The sequence below is a fragment of the Trematomus bernacchii genome, unplaced genomic scaffold (genome assembly GCF_902827165.1).
Source record: "Trematomus bernacchii unplaced genomic scaffold, fTreBer1.1, whole genome shotgun sequence".
NCBI lineage: Eukaryota > Metazoa > Chordata > Actinopteri > Perciformes > Nototheniidae > Trematomus > Trematomus bernacchii.
In genome coordinates, this window is record NW_022987933.1 from 12538 (window position 1) to 28082 (window position 15545).

Sequence of the window (15545 nt, forward strand, 5' to 3'; positions counted from 1 at the left end):
TTTGAAGAAAAGACAGAATTTGAGTAAAGATTTTAAGAAAAAATACAGAATTTGAGAAAAAAATGTCAGAATTAGAGAGAAGTCAGAATACACATTTGAAAAAGTCTGAATTTTGAGGAAAAATCTAAATTCTGAGATAAATTCAAAATTCTAGAAAAAAGTCAGAATTTGAGTAAAAAGTCAACATTTTAAGAAAAAATAAAGAATTTCAAGGATTCAAGGCTTTTATTGCCATGTGCTCAGAGCTACAGTGCAGATATGACAATGACAATCTGAGGTCACAGGCTCCTCCAACAGTGCAACACAATAACACAGATAAAATAGTGCAAGTAAATAGAATATAATAGAAATAGTGCAGAATAGTTTGTATACAAGTAATTGGAATATTGATATATATAAGTTGAGAAATTTGAGAAAACAGTCAGAATATTCATTAAATGTTATAAACGTAGTAAACCTTTTTGCATGCTTGAATAAAGTGACTCTAGATGGCCACGCTGTTGTCGATGCGGTCAGGACTCAGGTAATCGTACGGCAGGTCCAGGTGGAGGTTTCTCTCTGCGATGTCTTCAGAGATTTGCTTCAACTCGGCCTGCACTTCCTCCACCAGCCTGCGGGGGGGCGCCCTCTCTGAACACCGCCTCCCTGTAGTGGCACAGGGGAATCTGCAGGGGGAGACATAGGTGAGCATCTCACTAAATGTGACTTGGTGTAAGTGTCATAGTCAAACGTAAATATGTTCTCATGCACAGTCACCCATAAAGAAAAACAGGGCTGAAACAGAGGGGATTATGGGTAATGCTGCAATGATCTGTTTGGTGTTTCAGACAATCAGAGACAGGCTCTGGATATATCTGAGACCTGTGATATATTGATGAAGAAGAGGATGATAGGGGACCTTTAAAGTGCTTCAAGCATACATTTTTCATTCTTTCATGTTTTCGTGATGTGCATGACAAACCATATACAAAGAAAAGAAGTGTGCTCGGAGGATTTGAGCATCATGATATATTGAATATTTTATGTAAATGGTTTATGACCAAACATGAAGTCACTAAGTGGTGTTTGAGGCTCACAAAGTCTACGGCGGGCTGAGAGAGCAGCGTCAGCGCCGACAGGACGCGACAGGAAGTGCTGATGTCGGGCAGGAAGTGGAGCAGGTCGTCCTCCGTCAGCGAGCCCTTCTCCTGAGGGGGGGGGCGGGACATCGAGGACGGACAGTTGGGGATCCAGAGAGCGAAGTCCAGCTGGCGGGCGGGGGGGGGGGGTTAATTAGACATGTCAATCAAGGGTCCAATTAAAGGTTGACAATATTTAGCTATAAACTTAATAACAGGCGACCGATTCTCTAAAAACACTTCCACCTTCAGTTGTAGTTTTTCTGTTTCAATTTGAGAAGAAAGTAATCATTTTAAGTCAGAATTAGAGAAAAGTCAGAATTAGAGAAAAGTCAGAACAAACATTCAAAAAAGTCAGAATTTGAAGAAAAATTCTGAAGTACAAGAAAGAAATCAAAATGTCAGAAAAAAAATCAAAGTTTCAGAAAAAAAATCAAAATTTCAGAAAACAGTCAGAGAAAAATTCATAAAGTAAAGAACTGCTTAAAGATAGCATTTCAGATAACGTGCAATACAAAAGATAATGGTGTTAATGTCAGGACTGAACGGGGGAGTTTCACGGTGATAGCTCTTAGTATCTCTCTATATCTCTGACCTGAGAGAAGTTGACGGCGGCGTGCAGCGCGGAGCAGCTGAAGATGATCATCGTGACGAACTGAGAAACTTCTGCTTTGTTCTGCAGAGACTCGGGGAATCCTGCAGAGACACAGTTTCAGAGACGCTACAGTACACATCCTTTACTCAAGTAGAAGTACAGATACTCGTGTTTAAAAATACTCTGGTGAAAGTAGAAGTACTGACTAAACTTCTTTACTCAAGTAAAAGTAAAGAGGGCTTTGAAATGTACTTCAGTAAAAAGTACCCATAACTAGCAGCTGTTTTAAAGAGTACCTGACCTCCCTTTATATTAATAGAACAATAATGTCATTGTTAGCTAATGAATGTTTCCATGCTGAACAACGGCAACATGACAACGTTTTCATTGGTCCCTCTTCTTTAGAGAAGACCAGGAAATGATGGATACACGGATCGTGTTCAAATCAATAGGCACGCAATGACTCTAAATAATAATGATCACGCCACCAAACACACATTCAAACTAAAGGAACCAGCCTGTTTGGAAAATGTGAGAAGTAGAAAGTACAGGTATTTGTGTTCAACATGTAAGAAGTAGAAAGTACAGGTATTTGTGTTCAACATGTAAGAAGTAGAAAGTACAGGTATTTGTGTTCAACATGTAAGAAGTAGAAAGTACAGGTATTTGTGTTCAACATGTAAGAAGTAGAAAGTACAGGTATTTGGGTTCAAAATGTAAGAAGTCAAAGTAAAAAGTCTTCAGAAAAATAAGTAGTGGAGTAAAGTACTGATACCAGAAACATGTACTTAAGTACAGTAATGAAGTATTTGTACTGCACTACTTCCCTCCTCTGGTTATTGTTGTGTGAACGCACCAGAGTTTTGGCTGAATCCGTGTTTGTTGATGTCTCCGATCCACAGCTGCAGCTCAGAGTCCTGCAGAACCTCCACATCTGCAGAGTAAAACAGATCCACCCAGCGCAGAACAAACCTGCAGCACGGGGAGGAGAGAGGGTCAGTTTGAGTCTTAATGTACGGTGGCTGACAGGTGCCAAAACTCTTCCATCAGGAGAAACACGCTGCAGCTTCAGAAACTATGTCAGAGATTTTGAGATAAAAGTCAACATTTCCGAAAATAGAGAATTTTAGAAAAAAGTTAGAATTTGAGGTAAAAGTCAGAATTTTGCGAAAAAAGTCTAGTTGATTCAGACTCTGGGTGTTTCTCAATCGCGAGTACGCTTGCTTGGTAGCACATGTCTGCCGAGCATCTTGCTTCAGAAGCGAGTCAAGAATACTTCCTGGCATTCGGAAAACGAAGTGTGGAACAGGCTAGCAAGTGTGCAGGTGTGCGTCATATGAGAGGCCCCGCCTTCCATATTGATAGATTTGGGGAAATTGGTCCGTGCGCAAAGCATTGTGGGGATTTTAAGGCCGCGAAATCTACTCATGTGCACACTCGATATTTCTCCAAACGGAGTACGCCGGGCTCGGTAGATTTCCAAGTATGCTGGAGATTGGAACAGTACTTCGGCGGCACTCGATGACGTAGTATGCTTGAAATAGTGGCTCTGAAGCAGCTTTACTCGCGATTGAGAAACACCCTTTGTGTAAAGTCTCTCAGGTGCGTTAGTTTACCTGTGCAGCGCGTCCCAGACCCTAAAGTCTCTCAGGTGCGTTAGTTTACCTGTGCAGCACGTCCCAGACTCTAAAGTCTCTCAGGTGCGTTAGTTTACCTGTGCAGCACGTCCCAGACTCTAAAGTCTCTCAGGTGCGTTAGTTTACCTGTGCAGCACGTCCCAGACTCTAAAGTCTCTCAGGTGTGTTAGTTTACCTGTGCAGCACGTCCCAGACTCTAAAGTCTCTCAGGTGTGTTAGTTTACCTGTGCAGCGCGTCCCAGACCCTAAAGTCTCTCAGCTGTGTTAGTTTACCTGTGCAGCACGTCCCAGACTCTAAAGTCTCTCAGGTGCGTTAGTTTACCTGTGCAGGGCATCCCAGACTCTAAAGTCTCTCAGGTGTGTTAGTTTACCTGTGCAGGGCATCCCAGACTCTAAAGTCTCTCAGGTGCGTTAGTTTACCTGTGCAGGGCGTCCCAGACTCTAAAGTCTCTCAGGTGCGTTAGTTTACCTGTGCAGCGCGTCCCAGACTCTAAAGTCTCTCAGGTGCGTTAGTTTACCTGTGCAGCACGTCCCAGACTCTAAAGTCTCTCAGGTGTGTTAGTTTACCTGTGCAGGGCATCCCAGACTCTAAAGTCTCTCAGGTGCGTTAGTTTACCTGTGCAGGGCATCCCAGACTCTAAAGTCTCTCAGGTGCGTTAGTTTACCTGTGCAGGGCGTCCCAGACTCTAAAGTCTCTCAGGTGCGTTAGTTTACCTGTGCAGCGCGTCCCAGACTCTAAAGTCTCTCAGGTGCGTTAGTTTACCTGTGCAGCACGTCCCAGACTCTAAAGTCTCTCAGGTGTGTTAGTTTACCTGTGCAGGGCATCCCAGACTCTAAAGTCTCTCAGGTGCGTTAGTTTACCTGTGCAGGGCGTCCCAGACTCTAAAGTCTCTCAGGTGCGTTAGTTTACCTGTGCAGCACGTCCCAGACTCTAAAGTCTCTCAGGTGCGTTAGTTTACCTGTGCAGCACGTCCCAGACTCTAAAGTCTCTCAGGTGCGTTAGTTTACCTGTGCAGGGCGTCCCAGACTCTAAAGTCTCTCAGGTGTGTTAGTTTACCTGTGCAGCACGTCCCAGACTCTAAAGTCTCTCAGGTGTGTTAGTTTACCTGTGCAGGGCGTCCCAGACCCTGCGGGCGTCTCGGCTGTAGAAGCTGTTCGGCAGCGCCTCCACGCCGCGGAGCTGCAGGTCGTCGGGAACGCACAGCGAGCGATAAGTGATCCTCTGAGAGGCTCGAGAGAGAAGGAGGGGTAACGCCTGAAGACCACAGCCCACCGCCTGCAGGGACATCAAAGCTCGGCTATTATACAGGTCTCAGATATATACAATTATACAGAAACATGTCTCTGAAGGGTTCTGCTCCAAACACCAACACCTGCTACGTGTCTTTAATTTGTCGTGTTTTTACGACACAGTATTACGCCGCTTTGAACGCCACATTGTTATCATTAAAGCGTTTTATGATTGTCTAAAACGGCGTTACCTTAGACACAACATTTTTTAAGACATGAGATTAATGTGAAGTTTGTTCAAGGGTGTTCAGGTGTTCAGGTGTGAAGGTTTGACAGACCTGATCGAAGACGCCGCCGGCAGCGAGCAGCGCGGCTCGAGCCTGGAAGTTAATCTGCAGCGAGGAGCGCAGGTGAGGAATCAGCAGCTGGAGACATTTGGAGAAGAAATGGAACAAAAATGAACAAAAATTGGTGTGTGTACCTGGTGCAGCGGGTGGGGGGTGGGGGGGGGGGCAGGTGTGTGTGTGTGTATGTGTGTGTGTGTGTGTGTGTGTGTGTGTGTGTGTGTGTGTGTGTGTGTGTGTGTGTACCTGGTGCAGCGGGGTGGGGGGGGGGGCAGGTGTTGTGTGGTGTGTGTGTGTGTGTGTGTGTGTGTATGTGTGTGTCTGTGTGTGTGTGTACCTGGTGCAGCAGGTGGGGGGGGGGCAGGTGTGTGTGTGTACCTGGTGCAGAGGGTGGGGGGGCAGGTGTGTGTGTGTGTACCTGGTGCAGAGGGTGGGAGGGGGGGCAGGTGTGTGTGTGTGTGTGTGTACCTGGTGCAGAGGGTGGGGGGGGCAGGTGTGTGTGTGTGTACCTGGTGCAGAGGGTGGGGGGGGGCAGGTGTGTGTGTGTGTGTGTACCTGGTGCAGAGGGTGGGGGGGGGGAAGGTGTCTCAGCGTGGCTCCGCAGCACAGCTCTCCCACCATGTGTGTTCTCAGATAATGAGAGATCAGCTGATGCACCTGGAAGTCAGCGCTGTGCACCCAGAGCTTCGCCAGCAGCCAATCACAGCCGGGGTCAGAGGGCAGGAAGACGGGGGTGCGGGGGCCGGGGGTCTGCTGTAACTACAGGGGGGGGGGGGCAGTTTGGGGTGAGAATGTATTTCAGATATAACGGGAACGACATCTGTGGTTCTCAAAGCGTCAAAAGAAAAATCCAAGAACTAAAATGGTAAGCTGTCGGCCAAAAGACTATCACTGTGCTTTCAGAACTAACTCTGCATTTAGTTGGAAACCTGTACTATTACATATATATGATGTACCATATATACATATAACAAAAGACAAACTTTGTCCATGAATCATTTATCAGTTTCTCTTCAGAATTCCCTCCACAGAAAGTATGAGTAAATGAGAGAAAGTAGTCCCTCACCTGGATGGCGATGGGCCTCAGCTGGCCCTCCAGGTTCAGGTGCAGCAGACACAGCGGAGCGCTCAGGAAGGACGGCTTCCCGTTGATCTGATTGGCCGGAACGCCGTCCAGAACCTCGTAGTCCAATAGGAAGAGGGTTCCCTTCTGAGGAACCGCAGAACAAATACATAACAGAAGTATTTGTGAGAAGTAATTAAACATTTGACCCGAAATGAGGAACACAAGTGAGATGGCTAGAGTACACACATCCTTTACTCAAGTAGAAGTACACACATCCTTTACTCAAGTAGAAGTACACACATCCTTTACTCAAGTAGAAGTACCGATACTCGTGTTTAAAAATACTCTGGTAGAAGTAGAAGTACTGACTAAACTTCTTTACTCAAGTAAAAGTAAAGAAGTTTGGGCTTTGAAATGTACTTAAAGGTGGGGTAGGTAAGTTTGAGAAACCGGCTCGAGATACACTTTTTGTTATATTCCATGGAATGCTCTTAACATCCCGATAGCAATGAATATCTTAAGTGCTTTGACAAAAAATCCATAAATAAATCTCATCTGTGGAAGCCGTAATACTGTAAAAAGCACGACCAATCATTTTAGCCGGCCCGGCTAAAATAACTGGATGGCCTACCTGCCTGTCAGCCTTCCATCTGTGCACAAACTTATCTCGTGCCCTCATTGGTCATGTGCGCGTACGTGTGTGTTGGAGGAGGGGCTCTGTAAGGAAGTGGCAGATTTTTTCCTGTTGTGTATTTTCAAATTCTAGCGATCTCGAGCCGGTTTCTCCAAACTTACCTACCCCACCTTTAAGTAAAAAGTACCCATAACTAGCAGCTGTTTTAAAGAGTACCTGACCTCCCTTTATATTAATAGAACAATAATGTCATTGTTAGCTAATGAATGTTTCCATGCTGAACAACGGCAACATGACAACGTTTTCATTGGTCCCTCTTCTTTAGAGAAGACCAGGAAATGATGGATACACGGATCGTGTTCAAATCAATAGGCACGCAATGACTCTAAATAATAATGATCACGCCACCAAACACACATTCAAACTAAAGGAACCAGCCTGTTTGGGAAATGTAAGAAGTAGAAAGTACAGGTATTTGTGTTCAACATGTAAGAAGTAGAAAGTACAGGTATTTGTGTTCAACATGTAAGAAGTAGAAAGTACAGGTATTTGAGTTCAACATGTAAGAAGTAGAAAGTACAGGTATTTGTGTTAAAAATGTAAGAAGTAGAAAGTACAGGTATTTGTGTTCAACATGTAAGAAGTAGAAAGTACAGGTATTTGTGTTCAACATGTAAGAAGTAGAAAGTACAGGTATTTGTGTTCAAAATGTAAGAAGTAGAAAGTACAGGTATTTGTGTTCAACATGTAAGAAGTAGAAAGTACAGGTATTTGTGTTCAACATGTAAGAAGTAGAAAGTACAGGTATTTGTGTTAAAAATGTAAGAAGTAGAAAGTACAGGTATTTGGGTTAGAAATGTAAGAAGTCAAAGTAAAAAGTCCTCAGAAAAATAAGTAGTGGAGTAAAGTACTGATACCAGAAACATGTACTTAAGTACAGTAACAAAGTATTTGTACTCCACTACTTCCCTCCTCTGGTAATGGACATAAAATGGAAGTGAAATGTTCTGACAGGTGTATTTTCAGGGCGGTGTGCAGACCTGTAGTTCCTGTTGGAGGGAGGAGCCTGCAGACAGGAAGGGGCGGAGCATCTCCTCTGTGACAGACAGGTTGTCAGGGAGGCTGTGGATCTGACGCACCATCAGAGGGTTGCAGCCGTTCAGACTCTGGTGCCCAAAATACCAGTCCTCCCTCCAGTGAGCCTGCACAAAGCCTGAGAGAGAGGAAACACCGCGGGATAGATCAACAGAAGAAGACAGACAGGAAGTCATTTATTTTGACTGGGTTGTTCCAAGCCCCCAGGAAGTGCTCCGGACTCTGAGGAAAATATTTGTTGTGTCCAAACAGCGGTACTACAACTTCCGTATCAGTCCGTGACGTCACTGGGCCCAGAAATACTTTTCCCCATTGACTAACATGGAGAAAGAGATGTCTGTAAATCAGAGGATATTTTTTTTTAACTAAATAAACTACCCAGTATGAACTATGTTATAGCCCTTACTAGAATCATTAGGTTTTTAGAGTTGTAAAATGCGTTAAAAACCGAATCCAGATTTATTTTCTCTCTCCATTCATTCTACTGAGCCGAGATCGGGGGCGGGGCTTAATGACAGGAGGCGGGGCTTAAGGGGAAACTACTGCGCTCTATGAGCTACATACTGGTACTTCTGCTCTGACAGCAAGGCATGATGGGTAATCTGTGACGTTTTGCTCTCGAAAATCTCAGGATATTTTGCGAGCCAATGAGCAGCTCTCATAGGAAAGAACAAGCCCCGCCTCCAACGCCGTATCCAGCTCTTATTAAACATCCATGGGTTGTTGTTCTGGTTCTTACTGGCGACGGCGTTGTGTTTCCCGCTGTGAGCGAACAGCGTCTCCAGCTCTCTGAAGCTGGTCCAGGCCTCGGAGCGCTCAGAGAAACCCTTCAGGTGACGAAGGTTCACAGCCGGACTGAGGAGGAAACACACTCTTTACTTCCTGTTAGAGAACACACACTCTTTACTTCCTGTTAGAGAACACACTGCAGGCAGGATGGGCATCAAAGGTCTCCTATCATGCAAAATGCCCTTTCTGATGTCTTCTCTACATCAATGTGTCCCCGGTGTGTCCCCGGTGTGTCAGGAGACTCTCAAAGTGTCAGGAAATAAACCCCTCTCTCTTTTCCTCCGTACCCACATCTCTAAAAACGGGGGAACAACGGAGCTGATCCAGATTTGCTGCTTCATGACGACATGACTAAAATGTGGGCGGGCTTTAAACCCACGGGCCAATCAGAAACGTTGCTGTCAGAAACAATGAGACGTGTTCTGGAAGTAATATGGTCTGTGTTTACATTAGCATGCTAACACTCAGAGCTAACCTGTGCTGGAGAGAGTATGTGTGAAGAAGCAGGAAATCAAAAGGAACTCACCTTGTGGTAAACCTGAGAGAGAGAAAGAGTTTGAGCTCCATACTGTTTCAGAGAGAATCCTTGATGTGGTTTGGAACATGATATGGAGTTTCATCACGGCAGCATTTAGCTGAGTTTCTGCTGGGAGAATTCTCCTGATGAGATCTACTCTCTCTCTAACGGCCCGTCCACACGGCGGCGTGCATTGAAGCTTGCCGGCGGGGGGGGCTGAAACTCGACCAACAACCAATCACATGAATCTCCCGCCCCGGACACACAAGCACGCGGTTTGATTGGCTAGAGCTTGTACTGGCATATGATTCGATTGGCTGACGCTTCCGCCGAAGCTTCAAAAGTTGAACATTGCTCAACTTTTGCAGCGAGCAACACTTCTGAAGCTACGCTTCTGAAGCTACGCTTCGCTCCCACAATGCAGTTCGGCGAAACGTGACGTCACCCCATTCAAAGTGAATGGGCAGAAGCGTTGAAGCTTCAACGCACGCCGCCGTGTGGACGGGCCGTAAAGCTACAGACCCAGAGTCAGCTCTTTAGTAACAGCTGGAAGAGAGGGGGGCGGGGGGGGCTACAAGGATCTGTTTGGTATGTTTTTTATATATCTGAGACCTATAGTATATGCCTAACAATAGTATAATAGGAGACCTTCAAAGTCTGTGTGTTGCTTCACCTCCTGTGTGTGTAGCTGAGGTTCGGCCCGAGTTCAGACACACTCTTCAGGTCCAAACACTGCGGGGTGCCGGCCACGAACTGACGCCATCTGCAACAACGGAGTTTGTCTCAATGTTAGACTCACTAAAGAGACTTTGCTATTTGATTGTAGGCAAGCAAGATTATACATACAGAAGCTTTCAACACACATGGAAAACATTCAGAGCATTCAGAAGTCGTGCAGCAGAATCACATAAAGGCGACTGTGGCTGTGTGGTCGTCTTTCAACCAGCAGGTCGTTGGTTCGATCCCAGAACCAGCAGTCAACATGTCGATGTGTCCTTGGGCAATATACTGAACCCTGAGGTGCTCCTGATGGCCAACGGTGTGTGTGTGTGTGTGTGTGTGTGTGTGTGTGTGTGTGTGTGTGTGTGTGTGTGTGTGTGTGTGTGTGTGTGTGTGTGTGTGTGTGTGTGTGTGTGTGTGTGTGTGTGTGTGTGTGTGTGTGTGTGTGTGTGTCCTTAAAGAAACCCTTCTCCATGTTCAGGTTGATGTGTATCCTCTTGTGTTCTCTGTCGGTTCCTCGTCTTTCGTCCCTGTTCAGTTTTTGTGTTTTCGCTGTTTTCCCTGGTCCCCTTGTTTCTGCGTTCTGGTGTTTTGTCATCAGCTTCTCTTAACTAAAAGATCGATTTTGGCGTCCTCTGAGTACTCTTAGTATTCTTAGTTTTAATGTGTTTCATTTCTGTAAAGCACTTTGAATTGCCTTGTGTTGAAAGGTTCTGTATAAACAAACTTGCCTTACTCATTGCCTTTTTGGTTAGATGTTGGCATGAAGAGTGTGATTGGTTAGAATATCAGGGTAAGCCAATCAGAGGCAGAGTAGGGCGGGACATGTAAGGACAGACTGTGTTTTCAAGTCAAAGGGACTTGGCATTAGCTTTCAGGTCTTATGGACAGGTGGGATGTTTCTCAGACTGTTGGACTGTATGTTTTCTGTTTTACCGAATGATCTTCTGTTGGTTCTGCAGATGTCTGAGTCTCTGCTGCTTCAGCTTCTCCTCGGTCTCGTCCTGCAGCAAACACACTGAGGAGGAATTATACAAGAAGAGTTTTAAATATTAAACAATCACAGAAGAGCCCAAAGTGACACCTTCACAGCGATAAACCTGTAATGTGTAATATATACACTTAATCATAATTATTTTTACATGCATGTTTTAGCCATGGATGAGTACAAATATAAATGAAAGTTTATTTTTAAAGATTCCTCTTCTCCTCTAAAGTTAACGTACACTTTCCGCTGCGCAGCTCCACGTCGCCCCCTGCTGGTCGCAGCCATTGGTCGCACAGAAACACCTGATGTTCTGGATCTTTCTCTGGTTCTGACGGCCTGCAGACTTCGACCCGGCTGCAGTGCCAGTCCAGGTCGGGGAAGCCGGTCCGAGCGTCCAGACGGAGCCGGACCAGGAGCAGGCGACCCAGAGGAGCCTCGGTCCGAACCAGAACCGCCCACGACTGAACGGGACAGGAGAAGACATCGTTCAGTGTAAATATGGACACCAAGTGGATAAAAGAAGAACTACAATTGGAAAAATAAACTCTTGTGAAAAAAAAGCCACAAAAAAATCCAAGACGGCGGCAACTTGGAACAGTCTCTTTCTTTTCTATGTCTCCATGAAACTCACCGACCCCGGCAGAAGATGGCGGTCGCCCTCGTTCACGACGATGGGCGGAGTCTCGCCCTCAGAGCCAATCAGATTGAGCCACAGGCGGCTGAAGGTCCCACAGGTGAGACCAGGTGAGGTGAGCACCGTCACCTCGAACTCCTGACAGGAAGCCATCGTGACGACAAGACGAGACGCTGACCAGGAAACAAACCACGTAAACAACCTTAAGACTGTTAGCTTTATAGGCTAAGTTGTTAGCATGGCTGATTTTCAACCATAACATGACTTATTTTAGATTGATGTAAATAAAAATCATGTTCAGGAGGTTGTTTTACTCACTCTGTCTGTTTGCGTCTGTCTGTTTGCCTCTGTCTGTTTGCGTCTGTAAAGTGGATACAGGAACTACATTTTAACCACATTGAAACCAAATGTAGACGTCAGGACGTACTCAGAAGCTTGGAGGAAGTACTGGTGTCGGCTAACTGATTATGCTAACATAGAAGACTAGTATTAGCATTAATGTGGTTTTTAGTGTCAACAATTCTTTCTAATAAGCCCCACATTTTAACATTTTGTGTTTAAAATGACACAAAGAAGCTTCATAAACAAATCATTCAATACCATAATCCCTGAAGTTGATCTAGTGGTTAAAACTGTTAAAACGTGGTAAAATACTGTTTCCTCGCCTTGAGAGCGGTCGCAATATTCAAAATACAAGTCGTTTTTTTAATAAATGGCCCCAGAGGAATGAACGTGGACTTGAATTTGGATTTGAAGGATTGTTCCAGCTATCTGCAGCACTATAAACGCCCCGATTTAGCGTTACATAATGCCTTATTAACATATTTAAACACAACATGTCAGAAAACTTTGTAATATAAAAAGTAACTGTGTTAAGGTCAGTAATGATGATGGGACGTTTCATGTTGATATCTGTTAGTTAATTTGTATTTACCCGTAATGTGAGGGGTTAGTAAATGCTCTTGTGAAATTAGTTTTGTCAGGGAATAATTCTGTATACATGTTTACCTTTCGCCCTCTGACGCAGATGCTCAACCTAGGGCAGTCGCTATCTCCCTTAAGGAGGGGCTGCCTTAGCATGTTGTTGATGTTACCAGTTTGTGACCGGGCAACTCTCGGTCAGAGATAGTTATTGATGTGGGACACCTGGAACACATCCTTCTCGGGGTGTCGATGACCCAGAGCCATAAGCGACAACAAATGTGATTCAGTGTCCTCAGCTGTTTAGTCTATCCATTGAAGAATGTTGATCATTACACTCTGAACTAGTTAAAACCTGGAGCTACAGGAGGGGTCTTCAGAATTGATTGTGGCATCTCAACCATGTGGTCAGACCGTGGCCCGTGACTTGTCTTGTGAATTCTCCGGCCGAAGCTCCAAATAAACCGTCAGTGTTTGCCATCAAAGCTCCAGCTCTCCATCGTGTCTCTCTTTGAGTCCTGACTCCAATTGCTTCAGAAGTTTCCCCCACAAGTTTTAAAGACCCTGTTCTTGATGTTGTATCAAAACCAAATGCTGTGGTGGTAAATCTATACCTGGCAGATGTGATGTTATCTGGTTTTATAAAGGTCGATAGGTCTTCTGCTCATTTGTTTACCTGCCTGGCATTTGACTTGGAAATGAGCGACAGTTAGCGTTAGCGCTGAGCCACAGAAAAACACTGCATCCCTTCATATCAAACCCACTTCCTGCACACCTGTCCTCACAAACACCTGTACTCAAACTGAACATAAGAGAGGAAGCTTTCTGTTAATTTCCTTGACTATAGACACACAGGACGGAACACAAAATATACTTATGATTACATTAAATGCAACTTATACAAAAATCCTGTTTCTGTAGACAGAGAGACAGAGAGAGAGACAGACAGGCAGACAGACAGACAGACAGACAGACATAAAGAGAGACAGACAGACAGACAGACAGACAGACAGACAGACAGACAGACAGACAGACAGACAGACAGACAGACAGACAGACAGACACACATACAGACAGACAGAGAGAGAGAGAGAGAGAGAGAGAGAGAGAGAGAGAGAGAGAGAGAGAGAGAGAGAGAGAGAGAGAGAGAGAGAGAGAGAGACAGACAGACAGACAGACAGACAGACAGACAGACAGACAGACAGACAGACAGACAGACGCATAGACTGAATGAGAGACAGGAAGAGAGACAGACAGACACACAGACAGACAGACAGACAGAAAGACAGAGAGACAGGCAGGCAGACAGACAGACACACATACAGACAGACAGACAGACAGAGAGAGAGAGAGAGAGAGAGAGAGAGAGAGAGAGAGAGAGAGAGAGAGAGAGAGAGAGAGAGAGAGAGAGAGACAGACAGACAGAGAGACAGACTGACACATAGACTGAAAGAGAGACAGGAAGAGAGACAGACAGACAGACAGACAGACAGAGAGAGAGACAGACAGACAGACAGAGAGACAGACAGACACACAGACAGACAGACAGACAGACAGACAGACAGACAGACAGAGAGACAGACAGAAAGACAGACAGACAGACAGAGAGACAGGCAGACAGACAGACAGACAGACAGACAGACACATAGACTGAAAGAGAGACAGAAAGAGAGACGGACATGAAGAGAGACAGACAGACAGACAGACAGACAGACAGACAGACAGACAGACAGACAGACAGACAGACAGACAGACAGACAGACAGAGAGACAGGCAGACAGACAGACACATAGACTGAAAGAGAGACAGAAAGAGAGACGGACATGAAGAGAGACAGACAGACAGACAGACAGACAGGTGAGCTTACCTGCAGAGTGATGTCTTCTCTTCTCTCTGTCAGATTGCTGAACGTCAGCTGCAGGTAAATCTCTATATTTAAGCCCCGCACACCACAACACATCCCCTTCCTGTTGCTTCAACGCCTGGGCGACTCCGAGCTGGTTCCGCAGTAGGTAATTGAATATTCAAATTTTAATTTTAAACCGTAGTAATTCAGTAGCTTCTAAACCTATGAGAATCTATTAATAGGGGAAGTACGTCACTGTAATGGCAGCAGGTTCCATAGTGTAGCGGTTATCACGTCTGCTTTACACGCAGAAGGTCCTGGGTTCGAGCCCCAGTGGAACCAGTGATTTTGTTTTTTAAATAATTCACAAAACTACTTTATTTTATTAGATTTATAAATATGTAGAGACGATGATAACGTGACCAACACAATACAGAAAGATATTAGATTTTAAGTTTTACGGAGACAGAGAAGCTAAAATATGCAGACACATCCGGTTTGGACGTAAAACATACAAAATGTAAACAAAATATAAATATTATATATACAATAAGAGTGTAAGGAACGGAATATCATTTTTTTTAGAGCTCAGTGTGATGCTATTAAAAAGGCCATAATCAGACCTATAATAAGCTATATAACTACATTTTAAAGTGGGATTAGCCATCTAGTTTTCAAAGTCCATGGTACAAACAACAAGACAGTAAGAAGACAACAACAACAAACTATTGTCACAATGAATACAACTATGGAAGACGGAACATGACATAGGTATACATAAATAAATAAATGTGTAAATAAATGAACGAATAAATACAGACTGTATTTATTTATTCCTGTATTTATTCATTCATTTATTTACACATGTATTTATACTTCTGTCATGTTCCATCCACCATAGTCTCCCAGTGACTCCCAGTATCCTGTGTGTCTCCTGTGTGTCTCCCAGTGTGTCCCAGTATCCTGTGTGTCTCCTGTGTGTCTCTCAGTGTGTCTCCCAGTGTGTCTCCCAGTGTCTCCTGTGTATCTCCCAGTGTCCTCGATGCTCCGGGTGAAAAAGTGGAGATGCCGGGGATTGAACCCGGGGCCTCATACATGCGAAGCATGCGCTCTACCACTGAGCTACATCCCCACGTGGTGCACAAATGGGGCCGGTGGACGGCTTTTATAGATGCCATGACTTTTATAAATACATTTTGATTTCATCCTGATACTATATTTCGTTAATCTTAAAGTTCATGTTTAAAAAGAGGAATTGAGTACAGGTGTTATTACTGAAATGTACATCCAAAACCCTCCTGTCTCCTGACCAGAAACGGACCTGTATGGGGTTTCATTCAGACAGTGAAAAAGGGGAGGACGGAACATGACATAATTAATAGACAAATAAATGAATGCATATATAAATGTT

At 44.7% G+C, this 15545-nt stretch overlaps 2 non-coding genes and 1 pseudogene across 2 annotated transcripts; 1 reads left to right on the top strand and 2 right to left on the bottom strand.

Annotated features, from left to right (window-relative positions):
• Positions 1-19: 19 nt before the first annotated feature.
• LOC117470666 lies at positions 20-14279 on the bottom strand (annotated as a pseudogene).
• Positions 14280-14403: 124 nt separating this feature from the next.
• trnav-uac lies at positions 14404-14476 on the top strand. Its single transcript has one exon. It is a non-coding gene; the product is annotated as a tRNA-Val (tRNA).
• Positions 14477-15194: 718 nt separating this feature from the next.
• On the bottom strand, positions 15195-15266 carry trnaa-cgc. The gene has a single exon. It is a non-coding gene; the product is annotated as a tRNA-Ala (tRNA).
• Between the last annotated feature and the right edge of the window lie 279 nt (positions 15267-15545).